Source organism: Silene latifolia, chromosome Y (genome assembly GCF_048544455.1).
Source record: "Silene latifolia isolate original U9 population chromosome Y, ASM4854445v1, whole genome shotgun sequence".
In the NCBI taxonomy this organism is placed as follows: Eukaryota; Viridiplantae; Streptophyta; class Magnoliopsida; order Caryophyllales; family Caryophyllaceae; genus Silene; species Silene latifolia.
Window position 1 is genome coordinate 98692054 of NC_133538.1, and position 24384 is coordinate 98716437.

A 24384-nucleotide genomic window follows, 5' to 3' on the forward strand; every position below is an offset into this window, starting at 1 on the left:
AGCATTTTGGACATTAGTAGGACCAACTTGCTTGATTATTTCTCTCATGAACAACCTCGTGCAGACAATGTCTCTTGCATGGGCTTTTCTCTCTCCCGACATTTTTGTTATTTCACTTTAGGATAGTTAAATTAATTTAATAGGGAAGATGTACTTTGGATGAATTAAAAATTGGAGGGAATGAGTATATTTATAATACAATATTTCCCTCCAAAAAAAATAATCAATGCATGGTTTACCGCCAAATGCAAGTTAGGTGGGGAAAACCCTAACGACCGTTCATCTTCTTAATGATTACAAAATAAAAATAAGAACTTATAGATTATCAGCAAACAATTCGTGTTGCACAGTTGGTAAGATACATAATTTTCTAACCTGACGTCTAAGGTTCGAACCTTGTTGCGGTACGTTTTATTAACAAGTTTTTTCTGTGTACTTTTTGTAAAAAAAAAAGTATTTAAATAAAAATAGTTGTACCATAAATAATTATGTCCAACAAATTTTTATTATTAACAATTTTTTAATAATTTTTTTATTAAATAATTATGTTCAATACATTTTTTTTTAAGAAAATTAAAAAATAAATTTTTAATTTTTTTTTTATTTAACTCACTAATTTCATACTTAATATTATGAAATTATACAAAAAAAATATAATGTAAAAACAGTGCGTTATAAAATGCAAAAACAATTTATCAATAATAAATAAAAAAAAACTTGAAATACAGAATGCAAATATATTCAATAATAAATTAAAACGAAAAATACATATAAAAAATAATCATCGAAAATAATTATACAAAATATATTACAAAGATAAATAATAAATAAGAAAGTGAGATACAAAATTACGAAATATACAGTATAAAAATGTATACAATTAATATCGTATAAGCTCAGGTACAAATATAACGTATTAATTAATGTATCCGCCTCAGTATAAATATACGGTATACAAATGTATAGATAAATATTGAAATACACAAAAATATTAATAATAAATAAGAGTTAAATAAAAATTAGGAGAGAAGTTTTTTTTAATTAATAAAATATATGGCAATATCGAGGACATTAATTAGGGAGGGTAATTAATGAAGGAATCAAGGGATTAATTAGAATAAATCAGATTCTTTGAGTTTGACATGTGGCGCATTTTCATTGGTGGTGTATGAGAGCCCTCATACACCTGATGTAACTCTACCCTTTTCGCCTATTCTAAATAACGTTGGAATCCTAAACTTAATCAAAGGCTGATATTTCAATTGTGTAATCAATGCATGCATGTGTTTCTTAATTTTTGTTAAACGTATCATCGTCTTGTGCATTTATGCCATTTTATGAACGATTGTTTATCATTAATATTGCATGTTGTTTTACAATGGTGGATGCGTAAATAAGCAAAAAAATAAATTTGTATTGACGAGATTTAGATTCTAATCGTACAGGGTTTTCTCTAAATATTTTATTGCATTACCAAAATTGGGAATATGCTTAAATTACACGGAACATGACTTTGTAGTTATAAATATAATGTTTAGATTGTGAGACTCTCATTGGTATCCCTGTATTATTCACTTTTCTAAGTTATACCCCTTCCTTTTCATGAACCCCAATTATACCTCTAAACATTGTTATATACTCCCAACCGTGACCATCTTTTCTTTTCCGTCACCTTTTTCCGTTAAAGGCTTATTTGGCATGGTGATTAGGATGATGACTTTGACAATTCTCATATTGACTCCAAATGCATGTTTACCTCCCACTATTTATCCGATTTCCCTCCAATATTCATTACTCTTTATTTAATTTCTCCCCCACCCAACAAGAATCAATCACGTGCTTTTTTTACTTTCATGGTGAAACCCCCAAATTGAAGTTTCCAATTTAGGAACATAGCTTGTAATAGTTAGGGGAAAAATGCAGTGTACAAGATTTTGGGATCTATAAGCACCCCTTCCAAAATTTATTTCAAGTGTCAAGATTGCAACTTTGTGAAAATATATAAAAAAGAAACATAATCTTCAAACAGCTCTACATCTTAAGATGCTGAAAACAGATAAAATGAAGAAAGAAAAACAATAGAATGTACCAAATTTTAACAACAAATCATCTACCCTAACTTTAGTCAACTCACCCATTGAAAAAAGATTGTAACTTTTGCAAACTCAAAAAGAAAGATGGTCCATAGAATCATAGATAACACAATTAATTAAAAGGGTATTACTTGTCAAAAATTCATGATGAAAATAAGATTGAAAATTAGGGGAAAATGCAGTGATAAACACTTACATGTAGATGGAGGATTAGAAATTAGAAGAACAAAGGTGCTAAGATGAAATTGCGTTGAGTGTTGATGGACTTGAAGAAATTGGAAAAATGGTAGATGAGTAGAGCAATGAAGAAGAATGGGTACTGGACTACTGGGAGAAAGAAAATATCAGTGAGACTATAAACTAATTAAAGTATAGCTAGCATTATAGTCAACATCCTAATCACCATGCCAAATAAGCATTTAACGGAAATAAGTGACCGAAAAGAGAAAATGGTCACAGTTGGGAGTATATAACGAACTTTAGGGGTATAACTGAGATTCATGAGAAGGAAGGGGTATAACTTAGAAAAGTGAATAACTCAGGGATACCAATGAGAAAAACCTTACTTATTTTTTTTAATGTTGTTTACCAAAGCATACACAATCAAATTTGTTAATTTCCTAGAGAAACTTTCATCACTTATTAGCGCCATTATACACTCATACTCTAGGTTGCACGAAAACGGACACGGAGTCGGAATACGACACTTAGAATTTTTTATGACACAGGACACGGAAAAAAAATCAATATACATATTGAAATAAAAGGAATTTCAAGACCATTATAATCAACATCTAAACTTTGGTCATTTATGTTGGAGTTAGTGTCTCCACAATAGTGCGTTTACATAATAAATCTCATTAAAGGAATATCATCAGGATATTCAATTATTTGATCCTCGTCAGTTAATTAACATAAATCGATAACGGTTGGCTGACTAGAAGTTTGACGTTATTGTCGTGAGACGGCGGTGATCAACTGACCCCTTTCGGTCACACCTAAAGGAACGAACCCCAATTGACAACTAATTAATTGTATGAAATACAATTTATTTAGTCCCTTGATTTATAGACTAAAAGGTTAGTCGATTAATTTTAGAGAGATTTCGAGTTGCGAACTCGAGGCGCGGTTGTTATTATTTAATTATGCGATAATTGAATAATAAAATTTTATGAGATGGGTTTTAGTTAATTAATTGTTAATTCACTAAAATTGTACTAATTGATTAATGTAATTAATATTAGTACGTAAATAATATGTGTAGCGGTACACGTATATTTACGGAGTGATTTGGACAAATTTTATTGGGAAGCATTTAAACATAAATCGATGTTTAAAGTTAAATTTACACGTATTTGTGCGACAAATATAAGAACCAAAATGGACCCGTAAATGGGACATTGGACCGTGTAAATGGAGTGTAGTGGATGATTATAAACATAATCATTTCACTTTGCTTTATATACTTCCATAAGTTATCTTATGTTCATTTTGCATGTAATGAAAGATTGGACAAAAAATAAAACATGTCCACTCCCTCACTCCACCTACTCCAACCGGTTGTCCTCCTCCATATAGACCAATTTTTGTTCATTTTTTACATGCTTGCTCACTTGTGTTTTTGCATGTGAATAAAATTTTCTATCTCTCTAAAAATAATAAGAACACCTACTAAGCTTGTTAGTAATCAAAATAAATATCCACTAAGCTTGTTAGTAATATATATATATATATATATATATATATATATATATATATATATATATATATATATATATATATATATATTTGGGATCCAGTGAGAACCAACATTATAATGAGAACCATGAGAACTCCACCTTACGGAATGTTTTTAAGAAAAATAATGACATATTTGGATTCGGCGTAGAATTTTATGGCTAGAAAACATATTTCTTGATCCAAAAAGTATTAAAGTATTGACGGAAATTGAGGCGAAATACGTTTTACTAATTTTCATGCACTTATTACTCATTTTCAAGTATCTAACAATTTTCATGTACCTAGAACTCGTTTTCGTGCATCTAGAACCCGTTATTTTCATGCACCTATTAATCATTTTCATGCATGTAATATTTTTCATGCACCTAGAATTCATTTTCGTGCATTTATAGCCGTTTTAATATACCTAATTGTATTTTTGTATATTAAGTTTATATTTTGTTAATAAAATCGATAAATTTTGTTTAGTTATACTAAAATATATGTTTGAATAAACTAAACTAATGCTAAATAATCTATCAAAACTTTCGAAACAAGTTTTGGTGGAGATTTAGTGAGGGTTCTCATGGTTCTCATTATGTTAGTGGTTCTCACCTGGATCCCGACCCATATATATATATATATATATATATATATATATATATATATATATATATATATATATATATATATATATATATATATATATATATATATATATATATTATCAAGGGTTAAATTTTACAAGTATCTAGTTAATATTTGTAAGATTATTTGGGTGTTGTTCTTGGGTGCTACTTGAAGGAGACTTTCTCTTTGAAAGTTTTTCTAGGAGGATCATCCAAATTTATTTAGCTCAAGAACAAACTAGATAGGTGATCTAGTTTGTGCCCATTTTTACCATCAATATCAATGTAAGGAAATTGTTTTTCCTTAACCTTTATTATTATGCTTTTATATTTGCATGCATGTTACATAGATCACAAAAATGACATAGTATGAGATAATTTATTTTAATTAGTGAGTATAATTAGGATCTATGATCTTTCAAGTGGTTTCAGAGTTAGGCTTGTAATTTGCATGTTGATTTTAAGCATATTAAACAAATTATGAGATAATTTGAAAAACTCAAAAATTCTGTTAGAAGAAGTTTTAGCACGAAAATTTTTGGGCATGCAAATTTATTGATCTCAAAAGGTTTGTGGTAAAATTTGGTGATTTGTAAAGTTATTTTGCTAATTTTAATGATTCTTGGTAGAAAACCGAGTCAAAAATGCCGTATTTTTGTTAAGAGTTAACTAAAAATAGTTAGAAGTTGATTCGGGTCATGAAAGTTTTATGGTATTTCATGCATATTTTCTACTGATTGTATGTAAAATTTCGAAGGTTGTTTTGAAGTTTTGCATGTTTATTGATTTTATGAGATAAAAGTCGATAAAAGTGAAATAAATTAATCATATACTCGAAACATTTGTTCTTACCCTTGATAAATTTATATAAATTTAAAAATATGATTTAAAAGTGAAAAGTGAAATTTAAAATGTATTTTCACCTTGTTTTGATGTTTATTGGTTTTAGTGGTTAAAACTGATAAATATCGATATTTTTCTTCATAAAAATTTATCCGAATTTTTGGGCAATTTTTCTGACATTTTGGTGTTCTTGGGAGTGTTCCAGAATACTCAAAATTTTTTGTTTCAATTTTTGTTAATATTTTCAATTATTTTGGATTTATTACTTAAAAGTTATGATTTTACCGATTAAATTAGCAAATTATCACCAAATCAAACTAATTATTCATCATCAAATTAGTGAGGACTAATTTTTGAGGTTCAAAACAGTTTGGAAAATTAGTTTGGACTTAAATGAGATTTAAGAATTGATTATTGATTTTTACATGCTAAAAATCGATTAAATCCACAAAACCAGGATGGATACCTACGATTATTAGATAGGGCGATTTTGGCATCATTTTACAGCATTTTAAGCATATTTATTTAAGTTGAATGAATGATTGTCATTTATTTAAAGTATTTATTTTATTGTACCTAGTATGGCCTAGTTATTTTTAATCGTTATAACCCGAAATGAATGGGAATAGCGATTTGTTTGTAATTTAAATACGATCTCTCGTCGGTTTGTAATTAATTAATAGTTTTATTCATTTTATTAATTAATGTATAATAGGAATAGCTATGTAATTTAATTTTAATAGTTATTTTTACCGGCGTTTCCAAAAGACGGATTACGTCAAGACGGAGTCTATTTTTGGAACGGTGTTCCAAATCCCACTTGAAGAAGCCCCTTTTGGAAGATGTTCCTATGAAGAGGCAAGGGACCAAGGAGTTGGTTTCCGAAATATAATAGACTAGTTTTTATTAACTAGGAGGTCATACTAGGATTTATTCATATGCTTGCTTGCTTTTATGTTTTCGCGCATGCCAAAATCGTCATTCACATGCATTTTATTTTCGCGGTAGTCAATTCACGTCATTTACATTCACCGACTTAGTTCACTTACAGGGAATTTATGACTAAATTGACAATATCTCTCACATAACTAAAATTGAGATTAGCCTTACCAATTAGTAACACCTATGAATCCCTTGTTCATTAGAGTCACGCTCGCCCAAGCGGTGTGTTTTCTTTTTACCTCGGGTAAGTAGGGTGGTAAACGGTCATCACGCGCCAAAATTAGTTGGACTCAACGGGATATAAGATGGTCTTGTGTTCCGGGGCTAGTAGATAGATTTAAGGAAATTCGTCGACCAAGAGTTCTAGAGGTAGAATTAGTCAACGTGACTTACATAATTTACACGATTATGGGATGTTTCGCCCAAGCGATGCTCATTTTTGTTTAAAATTTGGGTCTTGGAATCATTTATATAATTTAGTCGGAGACCATTATATAAATGTTAAAACTTGTTAAACATGTTTTCACAAGTATTTTTTAAAAACAATGAATGTTAATTTTTCCTTATTTTGTTGTAGCATTTTAATTCGCAATGGCAACTTCTTCAACTCCATCGACTACTACACTAGGCAAAGATTCATGGTTAAGTTCCGTAATGGACAAATGTATCTTAAAAGATGACGGTAGTAACTTTCTTGAATGGGAATCCAACATCAAAAGCATCGCGTTGTCCGACAACGTGCTTACTTACTTGACCGATGCCCCTCCCATCAAGCCCGGTTTAAGGGCTTCATCGGTGGTCCGGACCACCTATGATGACCATGTGAGGATGTCGAATGATATCAAAAATGTGTTGATATGGTCGATGTCCCCAAATCTCAAGCTTTCATGCATTTCCTTGAATGCGTACGAGATATTCTATGTTTTCACAAACACCTAAATCCGTTAATACGATGCGGCGGCACACTTCTTTGAAGCAAAGCTTGAGAGGAGCCAAAAGGTTGGTCCCCATGTGCTAAAAATGGTCGAATATGTCGATATCCTAGAGCGTCTAGGGTGTAAGATTCCTAAGACTCTTGTGGTGGATCGTATCCTCCACTCACTTCCCACCAAGTTTGCCCACTTTAGGGTAAACTACAACATGAATGGCATGGATAAGAGTTATCATGAAATTCATACATTCCTCACCCAAGCGGAGAGGGATATGGAAGCTAGTGGGAGTGAAAAACGGGATGTTCTAACCATGAAGTTAAAGAACATGTCCCTTGGAGTTAAGAAGATAAAGGGGAAGGAAAAGTCTCAATTCAAGAAATCGTCAAAGAAACAAGACAAGGGAAAGGGGAAAGCCGTTGAGAATGGCAAACCCAAGGCAAAAGGTATCAAACTCTCCGAGGTCGAATGTTTCCATTGTAATGGGAAGGGGCATTATAGGAGGAGTTGTCCCAAATACTTGGAGGATCTCAAGGAAGGGCGTGTGACGCCTATTGGTATGATTTCCTCTCTCTATGTGGTAGACGTTAATTATGCTTGCACTTCCACTAGGGTACTTGATACCGGATGTGGCTCTCACCTTTGTAATCATTTGTAGGGTTTAAGGGACGTGCGAGCACTAGCAAAAGGTGATGTGGATCTCCGCATGGGCAATGGAGCTAGAGTAGCGGCCGTTTCCGTGGGGACCTATGTGCTCACTTTAGCTAGTGGTCTAGAATTGTATTTAAATAAGTGTTATTTTGTACCAACTTTAACTAAGAACATCATCTCCATTTCCGCATTAGAAGCGAAAGGCTTTTGTTTTATGATTAAGAACAATAGTTGTACATTTTCATTTAATGATGTGGTTTACGGCAAGGCCATTTCAATTAGAGGCATTTATGTTTTAAATGATGCTAATGACGTTTATAATGTGGAAACTAAAAAGTTCAAAACGGGTGATCCAAATGAATCCTACCTTTGGCATTGTCGTTTAGGTCACATAAACGAAAGACGCATTAAGAGACTTGCTTCATCAAAAGTTCTCAAACCATTTGATTTCGAATCTCATGGTATATGCGAGTCTTGCCTTTTAGGCAAGATGACTCGTGCACCTTTTGCGGGAAAAGGGACATGAGCTAGTGAGTTTTTGGATCTCATACATACGGATATGTGTAGACCATTAACCATCACCGCTAGAGGAGGTTTTCACTACTTCATTACTTTTACTGATGACTTGAGTAGATATGGGTATGTCTACTTGATGAAGAATAAAAGTGAAGCTTTTGACAAGTTCAAGGAGTTTCAAAATGAAGTAGAGAACCAATTGGATAAAATGATTAAGACCCTATGACCCGATCGTGGTGGTGAATATCTAAATACTGAATTTGATTCACACCTGAAAGATTGTGGTATAGTATCACAATGGACTCCTCCTGGCACACCACAATTAAATGGTGTGGCCGAAAGGAGAAACCGAACTTTATTAGACATGGTTCGGTCTATGATGAGTCTAAACAAGCTTCCTGATTCGTTTTGGGGTTTTGCGCACTTGTCTGCAATATTTTCACTAAATCGAAGCCCGACTAAAGTGGCCGATAAGACTCCATATGAGATATGGATAGGGAAAGTCCCTCATTTGTCATTCATGCGTATTTGGGGTTGCGAAGCGTACGTCAAGATCAAGTCTGACAATAAGCTTGCACCCAGGTCAGACAAATGTCTTTTTGTAGGATATCCAAGGGAAACACGTGGCTATTACTTCTACAATAAACACGAGAACAAAGTGTTTGTGGCTCGTGATGCTGTTTTCCTAGAAAAGGAGCTTATTTCTAGGAGACAGAGTGGGAGAAAATTTGAACTTGACGAAGTTCGAGAGCCACAAACCGAAAATGAGGTAGAGGAGAACGTGGAGGATAGCATTCCCTCTTCCTCTGAAACGGTAATTGTTCCGAAAAAGTCAAGTAGGATTTATAATCCACCTGACCGCTACCTTGGTAACATCGAAGAGGATGGTGTTTTGTTACTTATGGAAAGTGATGAACCCACTACCTACAAATCGGTCATGTCTAGTCCCGACTTCTCGCATTGGCTAGATGCCATGCGGTCCGAAACGGATTCCATGTATGAGAACCAAGTATGGGACTTGGTGGATTTACCTGAGGGGGTGCGACCCCTTCAGTGTAAATGGATATATAAAATTAAGCTCGGCGTGGATAAACATATAGATGTTTAGAAAGCTAGATTGGTGGCAAAAGGTTTCACCCAAGTTCATGGTTTACACTATGACGAAACCTTCGCTCCAGTCGTTATGCTTCGGTCCATTAGGATAATCTTAGCGGTTGTCGCGTTTCATGATAATGAGATTTGGAAAATGGATGTTAAAACCGCCTTCTTGAATGGGATTCTAGAAGAGGAAGTGTACATGATACAACCTGAAGGTTTTGTTGATACATCTAACCCTAAGAAGGTGTGTAAGCTTAAGAAGTCCATCTATGGTCTTAAGCAAGCATCTAGGAGTTGGAATCATCTCTTTGATCATGTTATTAAACAATACGGTTTCACTAGAAGTGTGGAAGAACCGTGTTTATACATGAAGTTTAGTGGGAGTAAGGTTGTATTCCTTGTCCTATATATGGATGACATATTGCTCATCGGGAATGATGTTCAATCGCTCACTTCCGTTAAGGAGTGGCTAGGGAAACACATCCATATGAAGGACTTGGGAGAGGCACAACGAATCTTGGGTATCCGGATCTATAGAGATAGGTCCAAAAGGATACTAGCATTGAGTCAAGAAGCTTATATTGACAAAGTTCTTGACCGGTTCAATATGAAATACTGCAAGAGAGGATTTATGCCTATGCGCCAAGGGATTACTTTGAGTAAGTCATAGTCTCCCTCTACCCCTAAGGATATTGAACACATAAAGACCGTCCCTTATGCTTCCGATGTTTGGTCTATCATGTATGGTATGATTTTCACTCATCCCGACGTTGCGTATGCCTTGAGCATGACAAGTCGTTATCAAGCCAAGCCTGGTGAGAGTCACTGGATAGCCGTAAAGAACATCCTTAAGTACTTGAGAAGGACTAAGGATTCGTTCTTAGTGTTTGGAGGAGAAACTGAGTTGCGTGTAAGAGGTTACACGGACGCAAGTTTCCAAACCGATCGGGATGATATGAAATCCCAATCCGGCTATGTGTTTATGCTAAATGGAGGAGCTGTTTGCTGGAAGAGCTTCAAGCAAAGTGTTACCGCGGATTCTACAATAGAGGCTGAGTACCTTGCATCGTCTGAGGCTGCAAAGGAAGCTTTTTGGATTCGGCAATTCATGGAGGGACTAGGAGTAGTCCATTCCGCCAAAGATCCGATCACTCTATGTTGTGATAACAGTGGGGCTATTTTTCAAGCCAAAGAGCCGAAGTCTAGTAATAAGTCTAGACACATTGAAAGGAAATACCATGTAATTAGAGATTATGTGGAAAGGAAGGAAATTTACATTTGTAAGTTTGGGACAGACGATAATGTAGCTGATCCTTTAACCAAGCCTTTATCAAAAGCTAAGCATGATGGTCATGTCGTCGCAATGGGATTGAGACGAGTACTAGATTTTCTTTAGATTATGGATATGTAATAATTGAATAGTGTATCACTTTTTATATATATGATAATCGCATTCATTATTTAAGCATTCATTTATGAATTCTTTTATTTAGTGTGACTAAATTTCAATACCTTGTTTATCTGAATAAGTTGTGGAGACAATGTTGAACACAATTCAAGTGAATAAGATGAACATTGTATTTTGTCCCTAGTCACTTAATGAGGTGACGTCTCGGAGTGACTAGATTGTAAGTCGATTGATGATTGTTCAACACCATGAGGTCATACGTGATGACTAGTCGATTACATAGGCAGAGTGTGTGACACTTTGCCGGACAGTGACTATTTAGAGAGTCCCTAAGTTCTATTATAGACACCTGGTCATGGCAGGGATCTATAAGATGTTCCTATGAGCCGATTCTTTTGACTGGAGACTATTATCCAAGTCAATACAGTTTCTGAGTGACTTTGGTTTTTGTCCTAGGTCGTACCGTGAAAGGAGGCCAAAGGACATCTTCTGAGTCATGATGATCTGTATTGGGCAAAGATAGATAGGGCATACAGGAATTGTCCACCCACATTGGATACCTATATCTCAAGGCCACTCAAGGAGTTGTGACTATAAATGCGTGGCCACACTTGGAAGTAATCTGTGGGAGATTTTCCGGTCAGGTAGTCACACTCCCGATCGAGAAAACCACTCGCGATATGTTCATGTGCAAGTGCGACCTGAAAGACACCTTGCATTGAGTGGGAGATTAAAACGGACAAGAGAATTGGTAGCGCACACCTTGTGTCGAACAAGTGGGAGATTGTTGGAGTTAGTGTCCTCCACAATAGTGCGTTTACATAATAAATCTCATTAAAGGAATATCATCAGGATATTTAATTATTTGATCCTCGTTAGTTGATTAACGTAAATCACTAACGGTTGGCTGACAAGAAGTTTGACATTATTGTCGTGAGACGGCGGTGATCAACTGACCCCTTTCGGTCACACCTAAAGGAACGAACCCCAATTGACAACTAATTAATTGTATGAGATACAATTTATTTAGTCCCTTGATTTATAGACTAAAAGGTTAGTCGATTATTTTTAGAGAGATTTCGAGTTGCGAACTCGAGGCGCGGTTGTTATTATTTAATTATGCGATAATTGAATAATAAAATTTTTATGAGACGGGTTTTAGTTAATTAATTGTTAATTCACTAAAATTGTCCTAATTGATTAATGTGATTAATATTAGTACGTAAATAATATATGTAGCGGTACACGTATATTTACGGAGTGATTTGGACAAATTTTATTGGGAAGCATTTAAACATAAATCGATGTTTAAAGTTAAATTTACACGTATTTGTGCGACAAATATAAGAACCAAAATGGACCCGTAAATGGGACATTGGACCATGTAAATGGAGTGTAGTGGATGATTATAAACATAATCATTTCACTTTGCTTTATATACTTCCATAAGTTATCTTATGTTCATTTTGCATGTGATAATGAAAGATTGGGAAAAAAATAAAACAAGTCCACTCCCTCACTCCACCTACTCCAACCGGTTTTCCTCCTCCATATAAACCAATTTTTGTTCATTTTTTACATGCTTTCTCACTTGTATTTTTGCATGTGAATAAAATTGTCTATCTCTCTAAAAATAATAAGAACACTTATTAAGTTACTAAGCTTGTTAGTAATCAAAATAAATATTCACTAAGCTTGTTAGTTATATATATATATATATTGTGGGATTTATCTGTATGCATCCCTTTAAATTTAAGGACTATAACGAAATTTATAATGATGAAACTAGTCATAAAATGAATTGCATAAACAAAAACGTAAAGGATTAAGAAATAACCTTCGGTCCTAGCAAAAACGGCCTAAGAACAATATCAAAGTTGATATTCGCCTATCAGTTGCACCCAAGACGATATGAGATATGCCCTTAACTTGTTGCTAGAATCGATCCCCGAATTTTTAGTAAAATTAATTAGGGTTTTCAGTTTTTGTGTTTTTAGATGAGAGGCAAGAGTGAGATAGGAAAATTAGATTAGGAAAAATCACCTTCCCCCCTTTATAAAACCGGGTATAAGGAGAGAATAGGGTAGATTTTTCTTTTCCTATTTTCGGCCCATTTCCAAAATTAAAAGGAGTATAATTTCCTTATTTTCGGTTTTGGCAATTACCAAAAATGAGGATAAAAATCCATATTTTCGGTTATTCCATAAAATGTATAAAATGTGTTAAATATAAATTGTCATTTAGTGAGGATCGATCCCATAACCTCTTGGTTTGAGTACCCTTACTATTACCACTATGACACATTCATCTTGTTGATTAAATATAACCAATTACATTTAATTACGAATTAACATATTAATTCGTCCAAGCTTAACATTATATACATTAATTAAATATAACATATTATATTCAATTTACGAATTGACAGTTAATTCGTCTCCGCTAATATTATTTAATCGGCATTAAATAATTAATCATCTCATCAACACATTGACTACTTGTTTAGTCATATAAGGCATCAATGTGATTACATTTCCATAACCACATCTCTAAAACACATCCTTCAGGTGTGACCTTTAGGGACCAGTTGATCACCGCCATCAGTATGATAATAACGTCAAACTTTCTAGCAAGCCAACCGTTATTAGGTAATCGTTAATCAACTGATAAAATACGAAGTATACCCTTGTGAACCTGTAAGAGATTTACAAATGTTATCACACTAATTTGTGGAGGACACAAGCTCCAACAAACTCCCACTTGTCCTCACAAGTGTATGTGCGATAACCGATTCTCATATCCTAAAATTTCTCCCACTCAATGTAAAACAATTTGCAAATCCGTATTCACAAAGGTCTTATTTTACAAGCGATCATTATCAAGAGTGGTTTCCCCGACTAGAGAGTAACTTAACTGTTAAACGAATCATCATTCGAGCATGGCCATGCATTTCAGTTACAACTCCTCGAGTGGCCCTGAGAAATAACTATACCTGATAAAGGTTGGATATTTTCCTCAACTCGAATCCTCGCCGATGTAAGCACGGTATGAAATGACCCGAAAAAATCTACTTAGCCTCCGATTCACAGATCCGTGAGAAAGAAACCAAAGTCACCCAAAAACTGCCTTAGTCTCAAGAGACAGTCGATAGTCAAAAGAATCGACTCTAGGAACACAATGGATGTCCTATCCACGACCTGGCACCGAATGTTTTTAAACATTTAGGACTCCATTACGTTGTCACAAAAATTTGTCCTACGAGGTATCGTTATAATCTCGCATTTGTGATCGATCACCAACAACACTTATGGCTCGTTGAACCCACCATCAATCGACTGCACAATATAATAGCCAGAGTTATCAGCTCTTGTAGGAGATTACAGACCAAAACAAAATATAATGTAATTCAGTTCACTTTGTGGCGTTCAAAGTTGTCAGTACAATCCACATGAAAAGCAAAATATTATAATGAAACGATGAAGTTATAAATAGTATATGAAAAAAGATAATGTATCAAATTCATAATCAACTACTACAACTCAGGAACACGTTTAATTCCCATGGAAATAACGTGCCCTTCATGCTTATCAAAATTCAACGGTTTAGTGAGAAGGTCCGCGATGTTATCATCCGTCGCAATCTTGTCAACCACTATCTCTTCTTGTTCCACGTAATCACGGATCAGGTGAGCTTTCCTACATGTCTAGATTTGTTGCTAGACTTAGGCTCCTTAGCCTGGAAGATGGCACCTCTATTGTCACAATAGATGGTGATCGGGTCATTCGAACTAGGAACTATCGTAAGTCCTTGTAAAAATTGACGCATCCATATCGCTTCCTTAGCTGCTTCCGAAGCGGCATAGTACTCGGATTCAGTGGTAGAATCTGATACAACACTCTGTTTGGAACCCTTCCAGCTGACCGCAGCACCATTAAGAGTGAAGACGAATCCGGACTGAGATTTTGAATCATCTCGATCCGTTTGAAAGCTAGCATCTGCGTAACCGATTGCGCATAGCTTAGAATCGCTTCCATAAGTCAATACCCTATCCTTAGTCCTCCGTAGGTACTTGAGGATATTTTTAACAGCTATCCAGTGTGTTTCACCTGGATTCTTTTGGTACCGACTCGTCATACTCAATGCATATGCCACGTATGGACGTGTGTATATCATGGCATACATGATTGATCCTATTGCAGATGCATAAGGAACACGACTCATGCGCTCCATCCCTTCAGACGTCGTGGGTGACTGAGACTTGCTCAAAATCGCATCCCGGCGTCATTGGAAGGTTCTCCTTCTTGGAGTTGGTCATGCTGAACTTCTCAAGAATCTTATCCAAATAAGACTCCTGACTAAGTGATAACGTCCGTCGTGATCTATCTCGGTAGATACGGATTCTCAAAATGCGTTGTGTCTCACCCAGATCTTTCATCTGGAAATGGTTCTTCAACCATTCTTTAACCGAAGATAGGAGAGGAATGTCATTCCCAATCAGGAGTATGTCATCGACATACAATATCAAGAATACAATCTTGCTCCCACTCGACTTGATATATAAGCATGGTTCTTCGACCGATCGAGTGAAACCATACTCTTTTATCACCTGGTCGAAACGATGATTCCAACTCCGAGAAGCTTGCTTAAGTCCATAAATGGAACGCTTAAGCTTGCATACTTTCTTAGGATGTTCAGGATCTATGAAATCTTCGGGTTGCACCATGTACAACTATTCCTCCAAATAACCGTTTAAGAAGGCGGTTTTCACATCCATTTGCCAAATTTCATAATCATGAAAAGCGGCAATCGCTAAGATTATCCGAATGGAACGTAATATGACTACAGGTGCAAAAATATCATCTTAATGCAATCCGTGCACTTGAGTTAAACCTTTTGCCACTAGTCGTGCCTTATAGGTATCTGGTTGCGCGTCTACAGAACGCTTTATTTTGTAAAGTCATTTGCACTGTAGAGGTTTTACCTTATTAGGTAAATCAACTAGATCCCATACGTCATTCTCATACATGGAGTTCATCTCGGATTGCATGGCTTCGAGCCATATCTTTGAGTCGGAACAGGCCATAGCACTTTTATAGGTAGCGGGTTCATTACTCTCTAGGAGTAAAACGTCATTCTGGTCGACCATACCAATGTATCTGTCCGGAGGATGAGAGACTCTACCCGACCTCCTAGGTTCCTCAGGAATATTAACCGTGTCATCAGTTGGAGGAACAACTTCCTCCATCCGTTCTTCTGTACCAAGTTCTGGAATCTCCGACAGCTTGAAGGTTCTATTACTCGTCTTGTTCTCGAGAAATTCTTTCTCTAAGAACGTCGCACTAGCCGCAACAAAAACTCGATGTTCGGTAGGCGAATAGAAGTAATGACCAAATGTTCCTTTTGGATACCTATAAAGTATGTCTTGACCGATCGCGGGCCGAGCTTATCCTCGTGTCTCCACTTGACATAAGCCTCGCAGCCCCAAACCCGAATAAAGGTCAAGTTAGGTACCGTTCCCTTCCACATTTCATATGGAGTCTTGTCGACAGCTTTAGTCGGACTTCGGTTAAGTATAAGAGCAAATGGTGAAAAGAGCAAAACCCCATAATGAATCAGGCACTACCGTGTGACTCATCATGGATCGAACCATATTAAGTAAGGTTCGATTTCTCCGTTCGGACACACCATTTAATTGAGGTGTTCCAGGTGGAGTTAACTGCAAAACGATTCCACAGTCTTTAAGGTGTTGATCAAACTCATTTGAAAGATATTCGCCACCCCGATCTGAATGGAGTGCTTTAACCTTTCTACCCAGTTGGTTTTCAACCCTGTTCTGGTATTCCTTGAATTTCTCAAAGGACTCACGTTTATGCTTCATTAAGTAGACATATCCGTATCTACTCAAATCGTCCGTGAAAGTGATAAAATATCTATAGCCATCTCTAGCGGTAATTGACATAGGTCCACAAACATCAGTATGTATGAGTCCTAATAGGTCACTAGCGCGCATTCCAACACTTTTGATGGAAATTCGAGTCATTTTGCCAATGAGACATGATTCACACGTGCCATATGTAGAAAATTCGAATGCGGGAATAGTCCCATTATCGACGAGTTTCTTTACTCGTTTCTCATTTATGTGTCCCATTCGACAATGCCATAGATAGGTTTGATCTTTGTCACCAACCTTTAATTTCTTATTATTCATGTGTAATACTTCCATGGTTTGATCTAAGATGTAAATTCCATTCATGGAAAACGCTTTGCCATAAATCATTTCATTGAAATAGAAAATACAGCTATTATCCTTTATTAAAAATGAAAATCCGTCTTTATCAAGTACGGAAACTGAAATAATGTTCTTAGACAAACTGGGTACATAGTAACAGTTATTTAAAAATAACTCAAAACCACTAGGGAGTTGGATTACATATGTTCCCTTCGAGACAGCAGCAACTCTAGCTCCATTCCCGCCTCGCAGGTCCACATCACCCTTTCCGAGAGGTGTGATGTTTCTTAGGCCCTGCAAATGATTACACAGATGAGAACCACAACCAGTATCAAGTACCCAAGTTCCGAAACTTGCATGCACTACTACAAAACTTGTGATGGACATCGGACTTTTCGCTATATGGACATCGGATACACAACCGATGTAGAGTTTGGTCATGTCCATTGTGGATTAATGGACATCGGATTTTAAACCGATGTCCATTAAAATTTGCACATCGGATTTTTAGGAAAACCGATGTCTATTTGATCAATGGACATCGGATTTTTAGGAAAACTGATGTCTATTTGATCAATGGACATCGGATTTTTAGGAAAACCGATGTCTATTTGATCAATGGACATCAGTTTTTTGCAAAAATCCGATGTCTATAATTATTATTTTTTATAAAAAAAAAAATATTACGCTGTTGCCCATATTAGTCGTACACATGATGAAAATGCAAAATGATTCCATAATCAACAAAAATATCTCAGTATACAATCAATCGGTTATCCAAAGCCAATTACAAAAAATTTCATCTACATAATGTGTCAAATTTACTTAGACGACTAACCTATACAAAAATATAAACCGATATGTAAACTATACAAAAAAATTTCATTTACATAATGTGTCAAATTATTTATAGATCTTCAACTACTTAGTATACCTTCGCGATAGCTTTTCCTCTTGGTCGTCATTGAATTTCTTCCTTTTGTATCGGTATTTGAATTTATGTAATCAAGCAAGTATGATACACTGGCAATATAGAATGAAGATAGAATATTAATCACAAGGCATACCCAGTATCCACATTCAACAAAATTGCAACAAAAGGTACAGATTCACGTTCTACCTAGTAAGTGGAGTAATAATGGACAAAAGGTCACACCGCTTATGACAAATGACCTATTTAAGTTGAGGTTTTTGAAATACCTCGGTGGCCTTTGGCTTTGGCAATGGATGCATCAGGTTTTCGAGTCCCATTTCTCGCGACTTCTTCTTGTTCAAAGGCCTTGGATTCAAAATACTCAAGCCAAGCAAAGATCCTGCAGTGAAGATCCGAAACATGAAGCAAAACATTCACAAGGCTTTTTCAAAAAATCATTGGAAGAGTTAAGCTTACGAGAGATAATCAAAGCATCTTCTTGGAAATTGGTGTTAAACTGTCCGATGAACTCCTTGAAGTGCATTAAAATTTGCAGACCACTGGCTGAATTATGGCAGCAATGGCACAATAAGCCTTGCTTAGCTTCACTTTTAAACAAACAGGGGAAAAAAATCAATATAATGAGAGACGAACCCAATACAACTAGAATGACTGAATTAATAAATAAATAAAAGTTCAACTACATGAATAAATGGCCAACGATCAATTACAAATAACACCAACCACTCATAATCGTTCTTGTCACCATCCACATTGAGCGGATCACCGGTCTCTCCTCGAACAGGGATATTGATTCCAAGCTTGAAAATCCGTAAATGGCTTGGCTCTAGAAGTCGAAATTCACAAATGCAAGTTACACAGACATTTAGCCCCATTAAGCATTGAATTGCGTATAAAATACTTTACATTTCAAACAACAAATAAAGTATAAGAGCAGAAGAAATTACATAACAAATCTTCAAAATCGTCAGTTGACTCAAGAAGGAAATTCTGTCTTTCTCTGCTTTGCAATTCGTTGAATAAAGCAAGATCATCGTCTTTTTCTTTAAAAGATAACACGCCCTCGAGACTACGTCCTATCTTATGGCTATCACTACGGAAATCGCCCCTGGAAGAGCGCCCCAAGGACGGAGAAGGTGGCATCTTGAATGCCTAAATCACTCCCAACTTTGCCGTCAAGCAATACAACCCATAACCAGAAACAATCACCAAGAAAATAAATAAGCCTGTGATACTTGCCCACCAAAGATAATTCCCTTACTAATAAAGTTCTCGCAATCAAAATTCAGGTTTCCAACGCCAAGCTTTACCCTAGATACGCTAATTCAAACTTAAACTACACTTCATTACAACATAATTGTTGTTACGATATGCAATCATTTTGATGGTGTGAGAACCCAGTCATTACAAGCACCCCTCCAGCTAAGTGGAACAACCTTAATCAGGGCAAATTCATGGCCACAACAGCCAAATGCCGACTATATGGCAACAATTGAACACCCTCCTCACCAAATTACCAATTAAGTCACAATTAGGCAATGAAGTTATCGAAGTAATAGAAGATAATACAGACTGAATCAAACAAATTAAAATGTGAAGGGAAGGATACCATATTGATTCATCCTACAATAATGATTCATCCTACAATAAATTAAACAAATCACGAATTGCGGAATTATTACAAATTTTATACAAAAAACTCCCAATTTAATCACAAACCCTAATTTAAAAACATCAAGACCGAACTCTAAATTTTTTTCTAAAGAGTACCCACTTAAATTTGCATAAAGTACAAGCCTTAATCTGAATACTCTTAACTAAACAATTATCAAGCTCGAAAAACAAAAAGACAAGAACCAAAACAAAAAGTTCTCGGGATTAAAATAGATCTGAGAGCGAATTTACCGATTAAAGAAGAGATGCAAGTTCGTGCACTGGTCGGTGAGCTGCGGTGGTGGGCGGGCATGGTGAGCGCTGGTGGTGGGCGACGTGGGTGTGAATGTGTGAGCGCATTGAAGGGGAAGGAAAGAGGGAGTCTGAACTCTGAAATTCTGATTAGGTGTGAATGTCCGGAAGTTCGGATTTAAGCTGAGGTTGAGGTTGTTGTTCTCGGTGTCTGTGGCGGCGGCGGTTGTGGTGCAGCAAGAGTAGCGGAAGATTGAAGATGGTCTTGTTGATTTGAGAGGGGGAATTTGATGGAAAAGGGAAATAGGGCTTGTGAGTGAGGGGAGATGATTGTAGATTTTGGATAAGTTATATCCATACGGGGTTCTGGCAAATATTTTTGCCGCCTATAATTTTCACTTTAGATGCACATCGGTTAAATGCAATGTCCCATGTTCATGACTTTTATATAGACATGGGTTTTATTAAATATCACATGTCCTTTAAAATCAGAAATAATGAACATGTGTTTTTTAACGCAACCGATGTACATATAATTATATGCACATCAGTTTTTTGCAAACAACCGATGTGCATATTATGTACATCGGTTTTCCAGATAATCCGATGTCCATCGACTGATGTCCATAACGAGTTTTGTAGTAGTGATGGTTAATCTCAATCATATAAATATAAGATGACATACCAACCGGAACGACGCGGCCTGCTTTGATGTCCTCACGGTAGACGGGACAGTTCCTCCTCCAATGTCCAGTCTTGTGACAATGGTCGCACTCAATGTCACCGCCCTTGCTCTTTGCCTTGCCCTGTGAGCCACTAGTGTCACCGGGCCCACTCTTACCGTTTCCTGGCTTCTTGAATTTTGGCTTACCTACAGTTAGGTCGCCTGGAGCTTTGCCCTTACCTTTACCTTTGTTGGAAATCATGAGAACATCCTGCTTCATGCTCCCACTCAATTTTATATCCTTCTCGGTCTGTACGAGAAGGAAGTGTAGCTCATGAGGACTCTTTTTCAAGTCATTCATGTAGTAGTTCGCCCTGAAAAGGGCAAAACCATCGTGAAGAGAATGAAGCATACGGTCAATGACTATGCTCTCACTGATTTTGCAATCAAGTGCCTCCAACTTCTCGACATTCTCAATCATGTTAAGAATGTGTGGGCTAACCGGTTGGCCCTTTTGGAGTTTCGCATCAAAGAAGCGACAGGTATGCTCATAAGTAACGATCCTCGGTGCTTTTGAGAACTCGTTAGTGAGCGTGGTGAAAATCTTGTTCGCACCTTGGGCAATGAAGCGTCTCTGCAAATTGGTTTCCATTGCAAAGATGAGTACGTTCTTTATCGCACCCGCTTCCATAACGAAATCACTATAAGCAAGTGACTCGTTAACTCCCGCATTGGGGCACAGGGTTTACCGGTATTGGCTCGATTAAGTACTTGAGCTTCACCGTCGCAATGGCGAAGATTCCGTAGTCTTTGCCTCCCGATCCCGCAAAGTTGGACCCATCATTCTTCGATCGCGTGTACTTGATTCATGTTGTCCATAAAAACTTTCACCAGACTCGCGTCCAAGTGTGGCACTAGGCATTGGGATTTCGTTATTTCCAGCCATTTGTTGTAACAGTAATGTAAACGTGTTCTACACTGCGAAAAGAAGAATAAATAATAAGTATGTGCATCGATTTTAATTTAAGTCTAATGATCTAATGTCATAACGCGAAAACTCAAAACATTTATACAATTGACCTCCCTCAAGAATTATATAAATGATCCCAAGACTCAATTATCTGCAAATTGATAAGCTAACCTTTTAGCTAATTCTACCGTTAGAATTCTTGGTCGATAAATTTCTGTAAATTCTATCTTTAGTCCATCATAATCACGAGAAACTCTTCGGACTATGATGTTGAGGTAAACTAAGTCAACACAAACTACTTACCCAACGTAGAAGGGGTCATATTATGCCTACCGACGAAGAAGGGATTCATAGTTGTTTGCCCTTATAAAGACTAATCTCAATTTCCGTTTTAGAGGAAGATCCCATCAACTTTATTTTAATTCATTTTAAGTGAATTAATATCTAGCATGCGTAAATGAATAAACTAAGGTGATGGCTTAATAAACATGTGACATCTGTATGTGTATGAAAACTAACATACAACCTATATGTGTCAATTTTCATGCATTTTAGTAGTAGGTGGTTTGGTTTTAGGCGGAAAATGATGCATAAACTATCATGTGAATGAAAAGCAATAGGAATGAAAAACGTAAAAACCATAAAAAAAGTCCTAGTGTGGCCTATCCTATCAAAATGAACATTAAATACAAATTTGGAATCCATCCTTGGACCCGAGAAGCTTGTCTCGATGTTCCATCTTGATCCATGTAGTGGGAGTGAGCTCCAATCTCCATCTTTAGTCTTCTTTGAAAATTACAATAAATAAATTTACATAATAAACCAATTTATTACATTCTAATTTCAAAACCCAAAAACTAAAGAAAAAAATAAAGGAGATTCGAGATCTCATAATTACATAAAAATTATGTTTCCTTCATTACGAAAACATAATTAACTAAGGCCACACTAAGTATTACAAATTACAACCGATTGCAAAAATACGTAAATAAATTCATTCAACGATTCATTCAGCAAAAGAAAAGCATCAACTAAAAAAAAAATTAAACATGCAAGACATAATTCTTTAATTATGTAGATTAATTTTATCCAAACCACCTATTTAAATTATCAAATTAAGTGACAATTCCTCAATTAATCACATTAATTTCAATCTTAATTCATATTAAACTTGTAATATGAATTAATTCATCAATATTTTAAACCGCTTTAAAATAATTAGGTATCTTTATATGTGAACCTTTTCACTACAATTAATCATACATTAAAATGTATAATTATAATTATTGGCCAAAAACAATAAAAAAAAATTTTTTTATAAAAGTTCTCGGCAATGCAGCAAAAAAAAACAAAACAGCTCGTTTTTTTTCTTTCTTCACGGTTTTTCTGTAAAAACCGAAACAAAAATCAAAAAAAGTTTTTTTTTTAATTCTGTCCATACGTGAACAGTAACAGAAACAGAAGAAATTTTTTTTCCACGGCTAAAAAAAATTAAAACAGTCGTCCCAATTTTTTTAAATCGGCATTATGCCCTAAATTATCAAAAACATGATTATTGATGAACAAAATCGCTTATTGTTGCTATTAACAAGATTGGCATATTCATCTTATAATTTAAACATGTAAATTTATGAAACATGATTCTAAACAACAATTTAGAACCATTTATGCCAAAAACAATATAGCAAAAAATAATTTATCATCAATAAAACTAAGCAATTCCATTTACATATCAATTTAAATTTTATTAAATCAACACATCTACAAATTCATTATATTATCATTTTAACCTATTAAAACAATAATATTAATAAATCAAATGGAATCAAAACAACAAAAGAAGAACGAAAGCGGCTGCAAAAAAAACAATTCGGCATAAAAAAAATTTCAGCCGTGTGCCTCTTTTTTTTTTTCGAAACCCTAAAATTGTTTACATCCAATTTTATGAAAATCGTCAAAATTAAAATTCGTGGCCTTGGCTCTGATACCATTTGTGGGATTTATCTGTATGCATCCCTTTAAATTTAAGGACTATAACGAAATTTATAATGATGAAACTAGTTATAAAATGAATTGCATAAACAAAAACGTAAAGGATTAAGAAATAACCTTCGGTCCTAGCAAAAACGGCCTAAGAACAATATCAAAGTTGATATTCGCCTATCAGTTGCACCCAAGACGATATGAGATATGCCCTTAACTTGTTGCTAGAATCGATCCCCGAATTTTTAGTAAAATTAATTAGGGTTTTCAGTTTTTGTGTTTTTAGATGAGAGGTAAGAGTGAGATAGAAAAATTAGGTTAGGAAAAATCACCTTCTCCCCTTTATAAAAACGGGTATAAGGAGAGAATAGGGTAGATTTTTCTTTTCCTATTTTCGGCCCATTTCCGAAATTATAAGGAGTATAATTTCCTTATTTTCGGTTTTGGCAATTACCAAAAATGAGGATAAAAATCCTTATTTTTGGTTATTCCAAAAAATGTATAAAATGTGTTAAATATAAATTGTCATTTAGTGAGGATCGATCCCATAACCTCTTGGTTTGAGTACCCTTACTATTACCACTATGACACATTCATCTTGTTGATTAAATATAACCGATTACATTTAATTACGAATTAACATATTAATTCGTCCAAGCTTAACATTATATACATTAATTAAATATAACATATTATATTCAATTTACGAATTGACAGTTAATTCATCTCCGCTAATATTATTTAATCGGCATTAAATAATCGTCTCATCAACACATTGACTAACTGTTTAGTCATATAAGGCATCAATGTGATTACATTTCCATAACCACATCTCTCAAACACATTCTTTAGGTGTGACCTTTAGGGACCA